We start from the raw sequence: 17326 nt of genomic DNA on the forward strand, positions 1-17326 counted from the left end.
TTCAGTGATAGGCTTCGGGGTAACTCTCAGACAATAAAATGAGCGGATCTAGAAGAATCCACATAATTTATTGCATCTTTAGAATAAACTGAAGACTTGCAGTTTTGCATGAGTATTCATTTCTACAAAGGACACGTCGAGTTCAATGATGATACATGTCAAATCCAGGGATTTGGCTGAGCGTTATCGAATGTGTGTTTTTTTTTAAGGAGAAGCCGATCCCCTTTAAGCCTTATTCTGCCCGTCCTCATGGACCACTGGCTTGTGCGAGAATCTTATCAAACAGACTAAGGGGGAAAGTCGATACAGTACAAGGTCGAGGGTACTGATAAAAAGTGCAAGGGTCATAGCCAGGATTCGAACCTGCGATATCTCTAACTTAAACTCAAAGTCCAACGTCTTAGACCGTTCTGCCATCGGCACTCCCAAAGTTTACATTTGCCTCATGGTTAACCATGATGTGAACGAGGAAATAAGAGAATAAAAAAGTTTTTGAACAAATTGAGTAAAATCACATTACGATGTAATACGTTCTATCATAATTCACGTATCCAGACTATCAGAATAAAAGGAGCTACAGGCATGTAATTTTCACACAACCTCAGAGAAGCCTGTTTCACAACACCTCATGAGGTTTACCTTGCTATTACTTATGATTAGGAGCTTCTATCATATGTGCTTAGAAGACACAAAAACATTTAGGGGCAACATTTTAATCGTAAAATGTACTTCGTTAAAATCAACAGATTGATAAAAGACCAAAATAAAAAAATTAAAATTCTCAGGCACTTCACAAGGCCCAGCAAACATAACGCACTAATATTACGTCACATTCGGTAAATTACTGCTTCTAAATCACTGTTAACTGGTTTCCAAAGAGACTCATTTGTGTTATGGTTTTTTTTGTTTTTACTGAAGCTAGTTGAGGGGAATATTGATTTGTAGAATTATCGTTTCTTAGGTTTTGTTGGCACCGAGTAACAAAGGAGCTATTGTGTGATTCCTAGGTGTGAAATTCGCCAGCTAATAGTCTGCTAAATATAGAAATGCACACATGTACAATGCATTTTCAAGTTTTAAAAATACATTGTTACATGAAACTGTGTTCAAATATGACAGTGTTTCACAAATGAGAATCGTTATAAAAGGTTTTATAACGCCTTTGGTCAGAATATTGCACACACAATGTTATTTCATTATTTTGCTTACGAACCGAATAGAACAAGAAAAAGTTTCAAGCGTAAAACTATGGAAGTGTATTGTAAATTTGTTTTTTTTGAGACCTAAAATATGTTGTTTAGTCCTCATTGAGTATGTCAATAAAAATGTTTGTTAGTGCAAAATATTTCATTGATTATAATATTTTATACTCACAGAAGTATGTTTTTGGGCATGAGACTATAAGTAAATATAATGATAAATTATCTTATAGTGCACTTACAAAATTATGGTCTAGAAGCTGAGTACCATATCGCACAACCTCTTTTTTGAAAGAAGGATATTTTCTAAAATAGAAATTGAACATCGGCCATGCCACTGTGGGGGTCGAAATGGGAGGGTCTTGAAAGGGTTAAAAGTATGAAACAATATTTTTTCATACGTTATATTTCTCCTAGCTTAATACTATTAGAACCGATCATCAGGCACATAAATATTAGTCACATCACCTTCAGATAACTAGGTAAAAAGAAAGTAGTCACTATATGGGATATGCTTAGCTAATGCTGCTTTGTGTGGCTGATGGTTGGTTTTAGTGACTTAATGTAAGAAACATATGACTAAGAAATAAAATACAATTTCATATTTTTAACCCTGTTGATGCCCTGCCATGCCAATATCCACCAAACTAGCGCGGTCGACGATCGATGTCTTTCCAGGGAAAGTTTCCCTTTCGATTTAAAGAAAGACTAGGGTTGCGTGTCATTGCAGTGATATTGGCTCTCGATTGTTTTATTAGTACAAAAGATGAAAAAGTTTCGCTGACGTTTAATGCAAAATTGAGTCTACATTTTATTACTGAGAGATCTTTTGACCTTTGGACATCCTCTGGCAAACAAAAGAGAAATTGAGTGAGCCTGCTGAGTGATAGGCTTCGACCAAATTCCACGGTTGGACTTGCTCAATCATAGAACCCAATCTTGCATAAAAAATTAAAGTAGAAAAGGTTATCAAATATTTTATTCTATAGATGAATCTTTCTCGATATATCTTGCAATATAATACATTCACCTTATTGTTCATTAAATTGAATTAGATATCAGTATTTAAATATTAAAGGTCTACACACTGAAGTCAAGATAAAATGATGTTGTACACGATGGGGTAGTTAGGCTGGACGTGTTAAATGTCACGTATTAAAATCTCTTATGATGTTTGATCCTATGATCTCTTTGATAATTTTATGTGTGCACCTCGTAATACAAATTATGGGTAATAAGCATACAGTTCCCAAATAAATACAGTATTTACGCTTGATAATGAATTCTTTGACTTCGAAAGCAGCACTTCACAAAATGTAAATTTATATAGGAACTGTGTACTTATTGTGAAATTCAAATCAGAAAAGAGTTGCTGCAAGAATAAGGCTCAAACAGTTTGTTCTTCAAGTATAAGACAAACCTTAAGGACATCCAATGCCTACAGATCCAAACAGACGCAGGCACAACAGATGAAGACATCAAACCAGTCGTGGACGACACAAAAAACATGTTCCGAGAGAGAAGGCTGATTTGCTGCAGAAGATTTATACCTTTTGATATTAGTATTCTGAATTTAAAGCTTCTACGAGTCGCTACACCATGCGTGCAGCTAATGCCTCAGTAATAAAGTTGTTACTTTTCACCTATTTACCTATTGACTTGGAGGAACCATGTGGACAGTGTTTGTGCGAGACTATCAAGTAATATCTAAAGGTCTTGCCGAATACAGTTCATATAAAATAATGAAGACTGTATATTACGGTTTGGTCCATCCACATTATTATCCTACGGTATTATATTGCGGGGTGGCTGTTCAAATAGCGACTTCCACAGACTGTTTATCTTGCAGAAGAGAGCTATCAGAACTATTGCTAAATTAAAGTTTAGAGAGTCGTGTAGGAATTCATTTATGGAGTTAACAATATTAACATTACTATGTTTGTATATACTGGAAACTACTGTACATTGTCGGTTTAAGAGCCAAATGGTTCGAGGTCGGGACATTCACAACTACGATACAAGGTATCGTGAAAATCTCAGATCTGCTTAGCATAGATTGAGAAGATACGAGCAACTTCCTCCTCAAGCCGACATAAGGTTTCTAATTGGGCTCACTGAAGAAATAAAATCAATAAATGAGGCTCAAAAGTTCATTGCGACACTTTTTAGTGTCTCATTCATTTTATACAGTTCGTGAATTCATTAACCATCTCACTAGCTTGAATATGCGATAGTACAGGGGCGTTGACATCCAAAGTTATTTTTTACTCGTATTATATATTAATATTACTGCTTGTCAACTGTTATTGTTAACTAACTAGGATATTTTAAAAATTAAATCGTTGGTATTAAGACATTTTATTGTTTTAATGTATATAAAATTATTATTATGTGACGCATGCTATGCAATGTTAACATTGTTTCTGGCAATAAAGGTATATTGTATTGTATTGATTGGTTTAACTCTGATCTCATCCTTTTGCCCAACATGGCACACCAGGAGATACATAATCGCCATTTATGATGATATGTATTGCAACAATATGTAGAATTGTTATTTGTTTATTTTCATTTGTAATTTCTTATGCTATTATCAGTTTTAATAAAAAGAAAATAATACAACAGACAAAATTTCACGTAACAGGTTTCGCTGAGGTTGTATTCAATTCTATAATTTGTAGCTCATTTCATTTACACGTATTACTATTCAACATTCTATTCATATGTTCATACAATACTCAGGTCTGCAGTGCCAATTCGTTTTCGAGATATCGAGTGGAAGACAGGCAAAAGTGAAATTTCCAGCCCCACGAGTGATCGACTTCGTTAACGCTCAGCCAAAAATATTGTACTAACAAGAAAACACTCAGACCTCTTAATTAGAGGCGTGCTTACTAGTAAGTTGCATACATTTATGAAACACTGTATAGTATTTTCGTTTTATACTGATACGAACAAGTGTTTTTTTTTTTTTTTTTTTTTTTTTTTTTAATAATCACAACGTGTTTACAGTTATAAGATACTTGTATTCGAGAAGCATATTTATACAAAACAACGGACTAGCTTAGTGTCCAACCTCGCGTTGGACAAAGAAGCCTTTCTCTCTTGTGTAAGTGAAGCCCCAACGTAATGTTTATCGCTTTACGTGCTACAATCTCGGCCCTTATGACCCTTCAAGGCCAACCACCTGTTAATTTTGGCTAACGCGCAGTTATTAAGTAATCAGCAAACGTAGCACCAGCACTTTAAGTCTGGAAACTGAAATTACTATCTTATGATCCGCTCTTCCAATGGTCACTCTGGGAAGCAGATGTGAAATATAAACTAACTTGAAAATATAAAAATAATTACCATTTTGGTTTAATTAATGTAATTGAATAAACTGTACAATGGAGGATCAAAGAATGCGACACGGAACGTAACGAGAGAGGTAGGAGACAGACGGACATACAGACATATGGACAGTACTTTTTAATTTTAAACCTAAAAGTCAATAGGACTCTTCTTTGGACCAAGAGGAACCTATATATCAAGTTTCAAATCTATAGAACCTTTCTATCCGTAGGTGTCGCACAAACGATCAGACAGAAAATCAGTCAGACGGTCTATTCTCTCCATCTCTTATACTTTCAGACTTCAAAATGAATAGGATTCTTCTTTGGACCAAGAGGAACCTATATATCAAGTTTAAAATCTCTAGAACCTTTCTATCCGTAGGTATCGCACAAACGATCAGACGGAAAATCAGTCAGACGGTCTATTCTCTCCATCTCTTATACTTTCAGACTTCAAAATGAATAGGATTCTTCTTTGGACCAAGAGGAACCTATATATCAAGTTTAAAATTTCTAGAACCTTTCTATGAGTAGGTATCGCACAGACGGTCAGACGGAAAGACAGTCAGATGGTTTAATCTCTAACTTTCTGAACCTAATATCAGAAGGCTTCTTCCTTGGACTAATAGAAATCTATTGCTAAGTCTGTAAGACCTCTCTATCGACAGTTATGGCACAAACGGCTTGACAATGACACGATTTCAATACGGCCCTGCCCAAGAACGTAGCAAGAAAAAGACTTTTGGGGTTAAGACAAGTGATATTTTCCCGTAGTATAAAGAAAGTAAGACCCCATTTTGTTCCTTAAAAAGTTCTTGTCCCATTTCTATGTTAAGAACGATTATTCAGCAGTACATGTCAGTAATGCTGAATTATTAAAATAATAATAATAATAATTTTATTCCATCAATAATTTACAAAGTATAATTCACAATAACTTTTTCGGAATTTACTGACCACTATTACCAGTAGTGTGGCCAGTGATATAATCTAATAATAATATTAATACACTTAATCTAGAGTCCAGCAACTTAAGTAGTTATTTAAAATCGAGCCTCCAATTGTAGTGTTTTATTTTTATTTTATTTATTTTTTAATACTACTGACGTGAACCAGAGCTGATAGGTTTCTATGAATATCCAAATATTGTTGAATAACGCCGGCCAGCAGTGATTTTATTTTCATTGGTTGTCCAACCTGCTCAGAGAGCAAAGTTCAGTTTCGCTCTCAGACAGAGGTTTGTCCAAATTGTGCCTGATTCAGTCATGCATTAGCCGGCGTCACTCTGGATACTCAGTGACATAATTCATCAGAAATAAATACTAAACTATCCTTTTACAATTTACTATCCTATCCATATTGTGTTTTTCCTATATTTTGTTTAAACTGTCACAAGTGGCTGTGTTGTGAAAATTAATAGTTGTGATTGTGTGGTAATTAATACAAGTGATACAAGTATTGTGTTGTGTGTAACTAACCTCTATCTGGGTAAGCTAATCCAGTTATAACTTTTCCTTCCTTCTTGTTACTGAGTGCACTAACTTATTTTACTGTAGAACATAATATACAATATAAATGTCGGTATTCATGACGTTAATAACTCAACACATAATAACAGCAATTAAACTACTAGTAACACATCAATAATAATAATAAAATCTTAACAATAACAATAACATATTAGCAATAACAATAACATTTTAACAATAACCGTACCAAAACAACAATATATCACTCAACACATGTAACAAATAAATAATGAAATAACAAATATATAACTTTTCCTTCCTTCTTGTTACTGAGTGCACTAACTCATCTTACTGTAGATCATATACAATATATACATATATATATATATATATATATATATATATATATATATATATACACACACACATATACATGTCGGTATTCATTATATCAATAACTCAACACAGAATAGCAACAATTAAACTAATAATGACACATCAATAACAGTAATAAAATCTTAACAATAACAATTACATTTTAACAATAACCGTACCAAATCAACAATATATCATTTAACACATGTAACAATAAATAATTAAATAAGAAATATATAAATATAATAATATGTAAATATACAAATTCAATTTCATGCTAAACTAACTGAACTACATTCTATCTGAGGACATAATTTAAAAAATTAACATCTTCCTGCAATAAAAGCCAGTTGAACAGTTTAGCACAATTTGCTTTAAATGAATTACAAGTCCTACAAGAAATTGGTATTTGTTTAAAATATTTAGGTGCAAGGTATTGGAAGGAATGCCTAAACATTTCTTTTTTCACTTTAGGAATTCTTATTGTACCATGTTGTACATTATGGGTAGAGTAAAACAAATTTTGGTTTCCATTATTCCCGCTTCTAATGAAGAAGGTTCTTAACACCTTGTATACAAACAGATGTTGAATCGGTAATATTTTTAAATCAACGTAAAGTGGAAATGAACTGTCAGTTTTTTTGTCTACTTAAAATTATTCTGAGGAAGTAGTTTTGCGTAACTCTTAATTTTTCAATTAGATATTTAAACGTCCCACCCCAACAATTTATTCCATACTGCATCCGTGAATGGATTAGTGCATAATATAATGTTCTTAATAGTTCTTTATCACAACAGTTTTTCAAAAAATAGAACTTTCTTATTGACATGCGTAATTTCTTATGAAGGTCGTTTATATGGTTTTCCCATGTTAACCTACTATCAAAGACTATACCCAAATATTTAATGTTATTGACCTTTTCTATATGTTGACAGTTGCAATCAATATAACTACAATTATAATCATGAAATTTTAAAGTGAACGGAATGTTGTAATCTGAAAGGCTAAAATTAATATACTTTGTTTTGTCAACATTAACTATCATTCTGTTAGCTTCACACCAATTTTGTAATTTTGCGATATCATGATCCATAATATCTCCCAAACAATTTACATCAGAATGAGAGTAAAATAACGCCAAATCATCAGCAAATGCAAATACTTTTCCTTTAAAATTAGTTTGTAATAAATCATTTATAAAAATTAAGAATAAAGTCGCAGAGATAACGGAACCCTGGGGCACTCCTGTCCTAATTATCGAGGGAGTACTAAGGTGGTTACCTATTCTCACTTGTTGCTTTCTCCCAGTTAAGTAGCTATTGAACCGGCTTAAGGCGGAACCCCTGATACCGGCTGACTCAAGTTTATTTAGGAGTATTTTGTGATTTACCAGGTCAAAAGCCTTTTTAAAGTCAACAAAAATACCAGATGTCAATTTACTATTGTTTAAGCTACCGTATATCAAGTTAGTTACGTCAATGAGAGCGTCCTCTGTTGATTTCCCCTTTGTAAACCCAAACTGGTATGTACTGAAAAATCTTCTATTATTGAGAAAAGAGAATAGACGAATTATTACAATCTTTTCAATAATTTTAGAGAAAACTGAAAGAAGGCTTATCGGTCTTAAATTGTCTAATTTTATTGAATTTGTTTTTTTAAGAATTGGTACTACAATGCTCTGTTTGAGGTTTTCAGGAAAAACTCCATTTTGGAAGCTCAAATTGATTATGTATACCAATGCAGGAGCAATCAAATCGATGACATTTCTAATCAATTCTACAAATAATAATTGTTTACATAAAAGGAATTGGAAATTTGGGGGATCCGGACCCCTTGGACCCCCTCGCTAGCTACGTCCTTGGCCCTATTGGGTAATTAATAATAGGTGACAGTGTTTCAAAGTGGACTTATCTTGAGGAGTCTTCATGTTGGAAGGATAATAAATGTGAAGACCCACACAATTTCTCCTGCATCTCCTTGTGTCCTTCGTCGAGAACCCAGTGATGACGGCTTGCTCCCTATCATGTCTTTCTTTTGGTTTGCCCTTTTAGGGTTGAAAAGCTGGAGGTCAGAATCCCTCTTTGGCTTTATTTCTGGCTATGTAATTGTGGCAGATAATCGTGAACCATGTGACGCGTAATATCTGGACCATGAAAGGGAAATTTGAGTTTCCGTTGCCAACAAAAAGGAGCAAAACTTCGTGAACATTTATTTTTAGTTCACATATTCCCAGCTTGTATGGAGAGTTTCTAACTAGTTTCTGAGGATTGATTGTGACTGACTGAAATTATTTTGTTGCCGTCTGTTATGCTAGTGTCTTAGTTACGGGAGACTTGAATAATGACCTACAAACGTCGAACTGTGAGTAAAATCACTAACTGACCATTGTGTTCAACTGCTGCATTATAACTAATGCCCATTCTCCAGAGACTACACTCGATATGGCTTACCACACTACGTCTATTACTTATTAATTGCTTTCTTAATTCGCAGGGGATTCCATGCTGAAATCAGCAATTTTACACTCCTTATCCAAAGAAAGCTTTGTATTCCAGAGAAAAACAATGCCCTTATGTTCTCTTTAAGTTGTAACTTTATTCCACGCCTACTTTTGTTTTAAAACTATATTATTTTGGTCTTATTTAAACATTTCTGGTTACTTTTAGATGGTCATCCATAAAGTTTCAGTATATTATTACTGTATATTAGATCATGTATAGCCTATTCATAAGTACAATTCTTTGTTTTTCAATTCTTTCACAGCGTTTAATAATAGTCTTCATTGTTTTGAATTTCAAATTTCTCATAGACCAAAAGACTCTATTCTAAAAAACAATAAAATCACACTGAAACTAAAAGCTCAAAGCGTGATCCGACGGCCAGGCCTAGTATTATTGGTTTTAGACATTCAACACAGTCAAACATTTAGGTTGGCACTATTTTTATAATAAAAAAACTTCAGAAAAATTAAATTTTATTTACGAAAGGAATTGGGATCCAGAGATAAAACTGATCTATCTATTTTGGAAGCGCCTAGAGCAAGGAGTAATGAAAACCAACAAACAGTTTTGTAACAATATAAATTGCTAGAATGAGTATATGGGACATTTAAATCTCTTTTTTTAAGTTTTTGCTTCCGTATGCTGGTATAATAATGATACTAATCAATATTCCAAGCATTGAAATGTTAGGAAACAGAAGTTTTGCTTCTTGCACGTCAATAATAATTGACAGTATCTTACTACCATCAGTTGTAGCCTGAAATTGTTTATCTAATCTTCGCGAATAGATCTTGTGGTTTCCTGTAGTCAACTCATTAATGCACTTTCACATATCCTGTTGTTGCGGGCCGTATCTCCGCATGTGCCGCAGAGATAGATGGGCGAGCTGATTACACTTAACAAACAAAACGCGCCCTCAATAAACAACTAATTTCATGTACTGACGCCTTGAGAATGGACACGTGAATTTCGTGGTGGCGGAACGATGGAACGGACCGATTTTACTGATCCAGACATGTGTTTCTTCATTTCCCGTTGTACGGTCTTCCTGCTGCGAGTCTGGTGATAAGATAAAAAAAGGTGGCGCCATCTTACATATAATCCAGTTCTTCTCCTAATGTCTTTTTTTACTACATCCTTAACCTCCCCAGACAGTGACCATATAAAGGTTTTAATAGTACAACATTGCGGGAATAAATTGTGAACAGGATAATAGTTCTAGATTCAGACTCAGTATGGTACAGAGATAGTATTTGCACATAGCTTGGTTGATTTCGTTATTGAGTCTTAACCAGTATTTTGAATCAAGACGGTGGTCATTTGAATTTGACAAATATTTTACCTAGGGTGTTTCGTAATAAAAATAAAATTACACTATTCTTTACATTGTCAAGCAATTTCTAGCAACGTTTATTGTTACTTATTTTTCGATGATTATTATGCTTTCAAGATGGTGGTTGTTAAGTATCCAATTTAACTAATAAAAGGAAACTGAAAACGAGCTTTGGCCCTCTGAGGCCCTAGTATTTTCGAAAAGAAACATTTATGCGCATTTTAAATGTTAGTTTTGTACATTTACTTGTAGGACAATATCAATTTTAAGTTTGCTATTTAATTTGCCAATTTTGTTTAAACATATAATGTGCATAATATTTAAAAGTGGTTCTTTGTGAAAATAGTAAAAATTTCTACAAATGAATATATTTACACATGACCTGATTAATAGTATCCTAGTAACTAAATGAACGCTAAGATTTTTGCAAAGAAAATGCACGTAACAATTTTTGTTTTGCAAGATTTCAAGATTATTAAGTTTCGAAACGTTTGAAAGTGTTAAGATTATACAGAATTACTATGTCAACATAAAGAGTTGCTGCCACATCAGTATTGTGCAATTAAAATCTAACCTAATAGATTTAACATATAGAGATGACAGCCTCATGTGAGATCTACATTCCTTCAGACTAAGCTGGACGGAATATTTTTAATTACTATGCTCCGAGCTCATGTTGATAATTGATAATTGAGATTCTTATTTGCATTTAACTCGTCATCGAGGACAACGCAATTCAAATTTACTTTATATTATTTATTATCAAAAAACATACTCTTGATTTTATGATGAGAAAATCGTAGTAATATTACGACAGAAGTAAACAAACAGTTAGTTATAATCACTAAATGAAAAAGAGGACATTTAATTTTATAATCGGAGTATAGGAAATACATTAACGAATGATAACGATTACAAACATTTTCTATGCTGATTGGATAAAAACTTGTATAAATAAATTCGGAAATAACAACCACAATCAAGATAATAACTATTTGCACACTAGTAGCATTGTAATATCAGCAAGTAAATATTGATAAGATAACGGTCCGATAAAATACCAGCGCACCTGGAGCGATGATTCATTATAAAACGAAACTTTGTCAATTTTTGCAACTAAAATTAATTAAATATTCGGTTTAATATTTAGTTTGACAACTATAAACAGAACGCATTTAAACTACTGTAATTAATTTTCTAATCTGGAAACAGAAATTTTACGTTCTTTACTAAAACGCCTTTACCTTGTCATCAAAGTTATTTTTTAATGAACTTGAAAATACAAAAGTTGGGAAACCAACCGAAATATAGAACTTAAGTAAATTCAAAGTGGCGTCCTATTAATAATTTGTTGAAACGACACTCAAACGATATGCAGTACGATTGAACTATAATTGCCCACTATTTCAACTAGTTCGATCCTAAACCAAAATTTCATGTAAAAAGATTTCCCGCATATCCTGAAGGTAGGTACGGTTTACTTTGAGATTCCAGTCCCACATCTGTTTTAAATTAAAATTAAACTTGGAGATAAATTGGATTTTAATGAAAATATATTCCAATGAATATTAAGAAGGCTGTTTTTATGTACATAGATTCATCGAGTACTTTTTACGCTCATAGTGTTTTAGACAGTTATATGTCTTAAGTATGGTGTCTACCTACAAAATAACGATGTCCCCGGAAACTTGTTAAAGACGAAAGTATCGTGTTTAAAAAATTATGCACCTTATTTGTTTTAAATTAAGTCTAATTTTTAATAACGTTACAATTCCAACCGTAATGAATGAAAACGTCAGCGTCGGCTTGTGCAACTTCCTCGTAATATTAAAGGAGTGAATTAAAACGTCTAATCTACGTAATGGATGGAACTTCATGTCGTATTTTTTACTGTTTTGTATTATTTTTTTGTTTATTTTTGTTTTTTTACTTTTGACTACATTGTTAATGACTGTATAATGCATTCCAAACTGCCCATTCACAAATCCCTGTACTATAATAACAAACCTATCGATATATTGGTCAATAAGCGAGTAAACATTGACACTAAGAACGTCTTATACATATAAATACTGTATAAATATTGTTGTAAATTGTGTGAGCACTCCTTGTACAAAATTGATTGTGCTACATCAATATGAAACCAAAACGTATAGTAAATAGTTAATAACTTTCAAAATTTAGAACAAATTGTAAAAAGGTTTTGGAATTTATTTTTAATTTTGAGTTTATTTAATCCATAGAAACGTTAAAGAAATGTATGCTTAATATTGTTCTATGTCTAAACATTATAATATGTACAAAATTAAAAATTGACACGGGAAGTAATAAAGTTGTAAACAGTTATTTTTTAACATAATTTTTATGTTAAACATGTTTTTTTTTATTATACGATACGAACGTTCTAACAGTAGGACGTTGGCGCTCAAATGGTTAAAAATGAGTGTATCTGAAATTGATTGATTTCTACACTTAACCTGTTAGAAAAGAAATTTCAAGATTACAGTATAGAACTGTGACTATAATAAGGTGCCAATAAAGAATCAAATCCCCAGAAAAAAAATGCAAACTGTATATTATGTGCATTTTATATTACTGTACACAACTATATAAAGGTCTTGAAGTGATTTAATTTACGATAAAAACGCTTTTAAGATAATTATACTAAGGTAAATTCTGTTACCAGATTAAATTTGTATGGTACAGCTCACAGATTGTTCATTCACAGAAAACTTTAAATTTGAAGCCATTTAACAAAGTCAATATAAGTTGAAGGAGAACACAATGAGCATTCATGTGTTACGGAAATAAACATGTCTTTCTTTAACTCGTATGTTACAAAAATAAAGACACAGCCTATTTAATAAATCGTTGCTTTACAAGCAATGCCACTGTTTTAGAACAATAATCACTAATTGAAATAGTTATTGTAAGTAGAGAAATCCCATTATCGTTTTTAGATTCCTTATCAAACGTTATTTTAACAATTCTTAAATATACCTGTTGATAAAATAAATATATTTCAATTTCACGTTCATTGATAATATTCAGTTTGCGTCAACTAAAGTGTCTTACATGTGTATAAGGAGACATATATCATACTTCACCATACTTATTAAATTACGATTGTGAGTTTTTTGGAGAATAAAATATTCCCCTCACCTTTTCAAAGGGATTAGAAGGGGCTAACCTTAAATTTTAAAATCGGAACCCCTATCTTGTGACATGTCTTTTTGAAGGTATATTTAATAGAAACACAATGACATGAATAACACATCTCTTTGGCGATCAAAGAAAAAGTTATGGGCAACCACTTACATTTTAGGTTGTAAATTAAGTCCTGATACGCCATGCGACGTATATAAACTCGTATTATTTTATTAGCGTTGCAATAATAATTCTTACCAAATAATAGATCCTATTAAAACATTAGGAATAAGCTCTGTTATACAATATAATCAATGATATTATTGGACTGATCAAGATTTACGTATAAAAGTACACAAGTGTCTGCTACGGTCACTTAACTCTAAGCACGATCTTCACAATAAGTGTACACCATCTGTGTTTCTGAGAAGAATTTTAGTTATGGTAGAAGGCGATCCCAAAGAAAAGGCAAAACTTCGCCCAAGGTCTGGTTTTATGTTCGCCGTGAGTTAATTAGTACAAGGTGAACTTCGGTGAAAATTTTTGCGGAAACCTAAACACTGATTTAAATACTGACTTTAAATGTAATCTGGCTTATACCAAGCACACATTTTATAATAACCACAGACAAATAAATAAAAAAAAAAATGCATATATATGATTCTATCTTACAAAATACTAGCTGTTACTCATGGCTTGGTCCGAGGTTTTTAAAATCCGAGGTCTTAGCCTACTTTATCAGAGCACTTATGATGAAATATGATGTTTTTCAAAGTTGGTAGGCATACGATCAGGTTCATATAATTAATTTAGGTATTCATGGTTAGACGATCAGAGATTTAGGAACTCCCTTATATAAATGATGGCGTGTATAGGAGTATTTCGGTTCAAATTAATTATATTTCTGATACCACAACTGAGTTTGCCTCGTTTTCATCCTACATACTTAGGACTGAAGAACCTACTTCCCTCAAAAAGTATCTAGTTCCGGGCGTTTCAATTTACACATAGTCTCATGTATTTACTGTGCTACATTTGCCTTATTTATAAAATTATAATATACATAAGAAGCCTACTTCTGTCAAAAAGTATCTAGTTCCGGGCGTTTCAATTTACACATAGTCTCATGTATTTACTGTGCTACATTTGCCTTATTTATAAAATTATAATATACATAAGAAGCCTACTTCTGTCAAAAAGTATCTAGTTCCGGGCGTTTCAATTTACACATAGTCTCATGTATTTACTGTGCTACATTTGCCTTATTTATAAAATTATAATATACATAAGAAGCCTACTTCTGTCAAAAAGTATCTAGTTCCGGGCGTTTCAATTTACACATAGTCTCATGTATTTACTGTGCTACATTTGCCTTATTTATAAAATTATAATATACATAAGAAGCCTACTTCTGTCAAAAAGTATCTAGTTCCGGGCGTTTCAATTTACACATAGTCTCATGTATTTACTGTGCTACATTTGCCTTATTTATAAAATTATAATATACATAAGAAGCCTACTTCTGTCAAAAAGTATCTAGTTCCGGGCGTTTCAATTTACACATAGTCTCATGTATTTACTGTGCTACATTTGCCTTATTTATAAAATTATAATATACATAAGAAGCCTACTTCTGTCAAAAAGTATCTAGTTTCCGGGCGTTTCAATTTACACATAGTCTCATGTATTTACTGTGCTACATTTGCCTTATTTATAAAATTATAATATACATAAGAAGCCTACTTCTGTCAAAAAGTATCTAGTTCCGGGCGTTTCAATTTACACATAGTCTCATGTATTTACTGTGCTACATTTGCCTTATTTATAAAATTATAATATACATAAGAAGCCTACTTCTGTCAAAAAGTATCTAGTTCCGGGCGTTTCAATTTACACATAGTCTCATGTATTTACTGTGCTACATTTGCCTTATTTATAAAATTATAATATACATAAGAAACCTACTTCTGTCAAAAAGTATCTAGTTCCGGGCGTTTCAATTTACACATAGTCTCATGTATTTACTGTGCTACATTTGCCTTATTTATAAAATTATAATATACATAAGAAGCCTACTTCTGTCAAAAAGTATCTAGTTCCGGGCGTTTCAATTTTATTTAGTCTCATGTATTTCCAATCCCATAGTTGAGTTTACCTTATTGCCTATACCAAGAAAAATATATACATATTTCGATCTCAGAAGACAACGTCTGTCAAAAAGCTTTGACTTCCGGTCCATGATATTTCCAGCGTGACATTAGAATTCCCCACTTTGTCATGATTATTAGAATATATGTAAATACGTAGAACTGAGAAGCCGACTTCGGCCAAAAAGCTAAAAGCGTCTACTTAAGATCTAATGTATTTATGGTGTCAAATTTGAGTTTACCTTATTGCCTATACCAAGAAAATATATACATATTTCGATCTCAGAAGACAACGTCTGTCAAAAAGGGTCTACTTACGTCTCTTGCAATCTTTATTTTGTCTCAGGTATTTCCAATCCCATAGTTGAGTTTACCTTATTGCCTATACCAAGAAAATATATACATATTTCGATCTCAGAAGACAACGTCTGTCAAAAAGGGTCTACTTACGTCTCTTGCAATCTTTATTTTGTCTCAGGTATTTCCAATCCCATAGTTGAGTTTACCTTATTGCCTATACCAAGAAAATATATACATATTTCGATCTCAGTAGACAACGTCTGTCAAAAAGGGTCTACTTACGTCTCTTGCAATCTTTATTTTGTCTCAGGTATTTCCAATCCCATAGTTGAGTTTACCTTATTGCCTATACCAAGAAAATATATACATATTTCGATCTCAGAAGACAACGTCTGTCAAAAAGGGTCTACTTACGTCTCTTGCAATCTTTATTTTGTCTTAGGTATTTCCAATCCCATAGTTGAGTTTACCTTATTGCCTATACCAAGAAAATATATACATATTTCGATCTCAGAAGACAACGTCTGTCAAAAAGGGTCTACTTACGTCTCTTGCAATCTTTATTTTGTCTCAGGTATTTCCAATCCCATAGTTGAGTTTACCTTATTGCCTATACCAAGAAAATATATACATATTTCGATCTCAGTAGACAACGTCTGTCAAAAAGGGTCTACTTACGTCTCTTGCAATCTTTATTTTGTCTCAGGTATTTCCAATCCCATAGTTGAGTTTACCTTATTGCCTATACCAAGAAAATATATACATATTTCGATCTCAGTAGACAACGTCTGTCAAAAAGGGTCTACTTACGTCTCTTGCAATCTTTATTTTGTCTTAGGTATTTCCAATCCCATAGTTGAGTTTACCTTATTGCCTATACCAAGAAAATATATACATATTTCGATCTCAGAAGACAACGTCTGTCAAAAAGGGTCTACTTACGTCTCTTGCAATCTTTATTTTGTCTCAGGTATTTCCAATCCCATAGTTGAGTTTACCTTATTGCCTATACCAAGAAAATATATACATATTTCGATCTCAGTAGACAACGTCTGTCAAAAAGGGTCTACTTACGTCTCTTGCAATCTTTATTTTGTCTCAGGTATTTCCAATCCCATAGTTGAGTTTACCTTATTGCCTATACCAAGAAAATATATACATATTTCGATCTCAGAAGACAACGTCTGTCAAAAAGGGTCTACTTACGTCTCTTGCAATCTTTATTTTGTCTTAGGTATTTCCAATCCCATAGTTGAGTTTACCTTATTGCCTATACCAAGAAAATATATACATATTTCGATCTCAGTAGACAACGTCTGTCAAAAAGGGTCTACTTACGTCTCTTGCAATCTTTATTTTGTCTTAGGTATTTCCAATCCCATAGTTGAGTTTACCTTATTGCCTATACCAAGAAAATATATACATATTTCGATCTCAGAAGACAACGTCTGTCAAAAAGGGTCTACTTACGTCTCTTGCAATCTTTATTTTGTCTCAGGTATTTCCAATCCCATAGTTG

The sequence above is a fragment of the Homalodisca vitripennis genome, chromosome 4 (genome assembly GCF_021130785.1).
Source record: "Homalodisca vitripennis isolate AUS2020 chromosome 4, UT_GWSS_2.1, whole genome shotgun sequence".
NCBI classification, from domain to species: Eukaryota; Metazoa; Arthropoda; class Insecta; order Hemiptera; family Cicadellidae; genus Homalodisca; species Homalodisca vitripennis.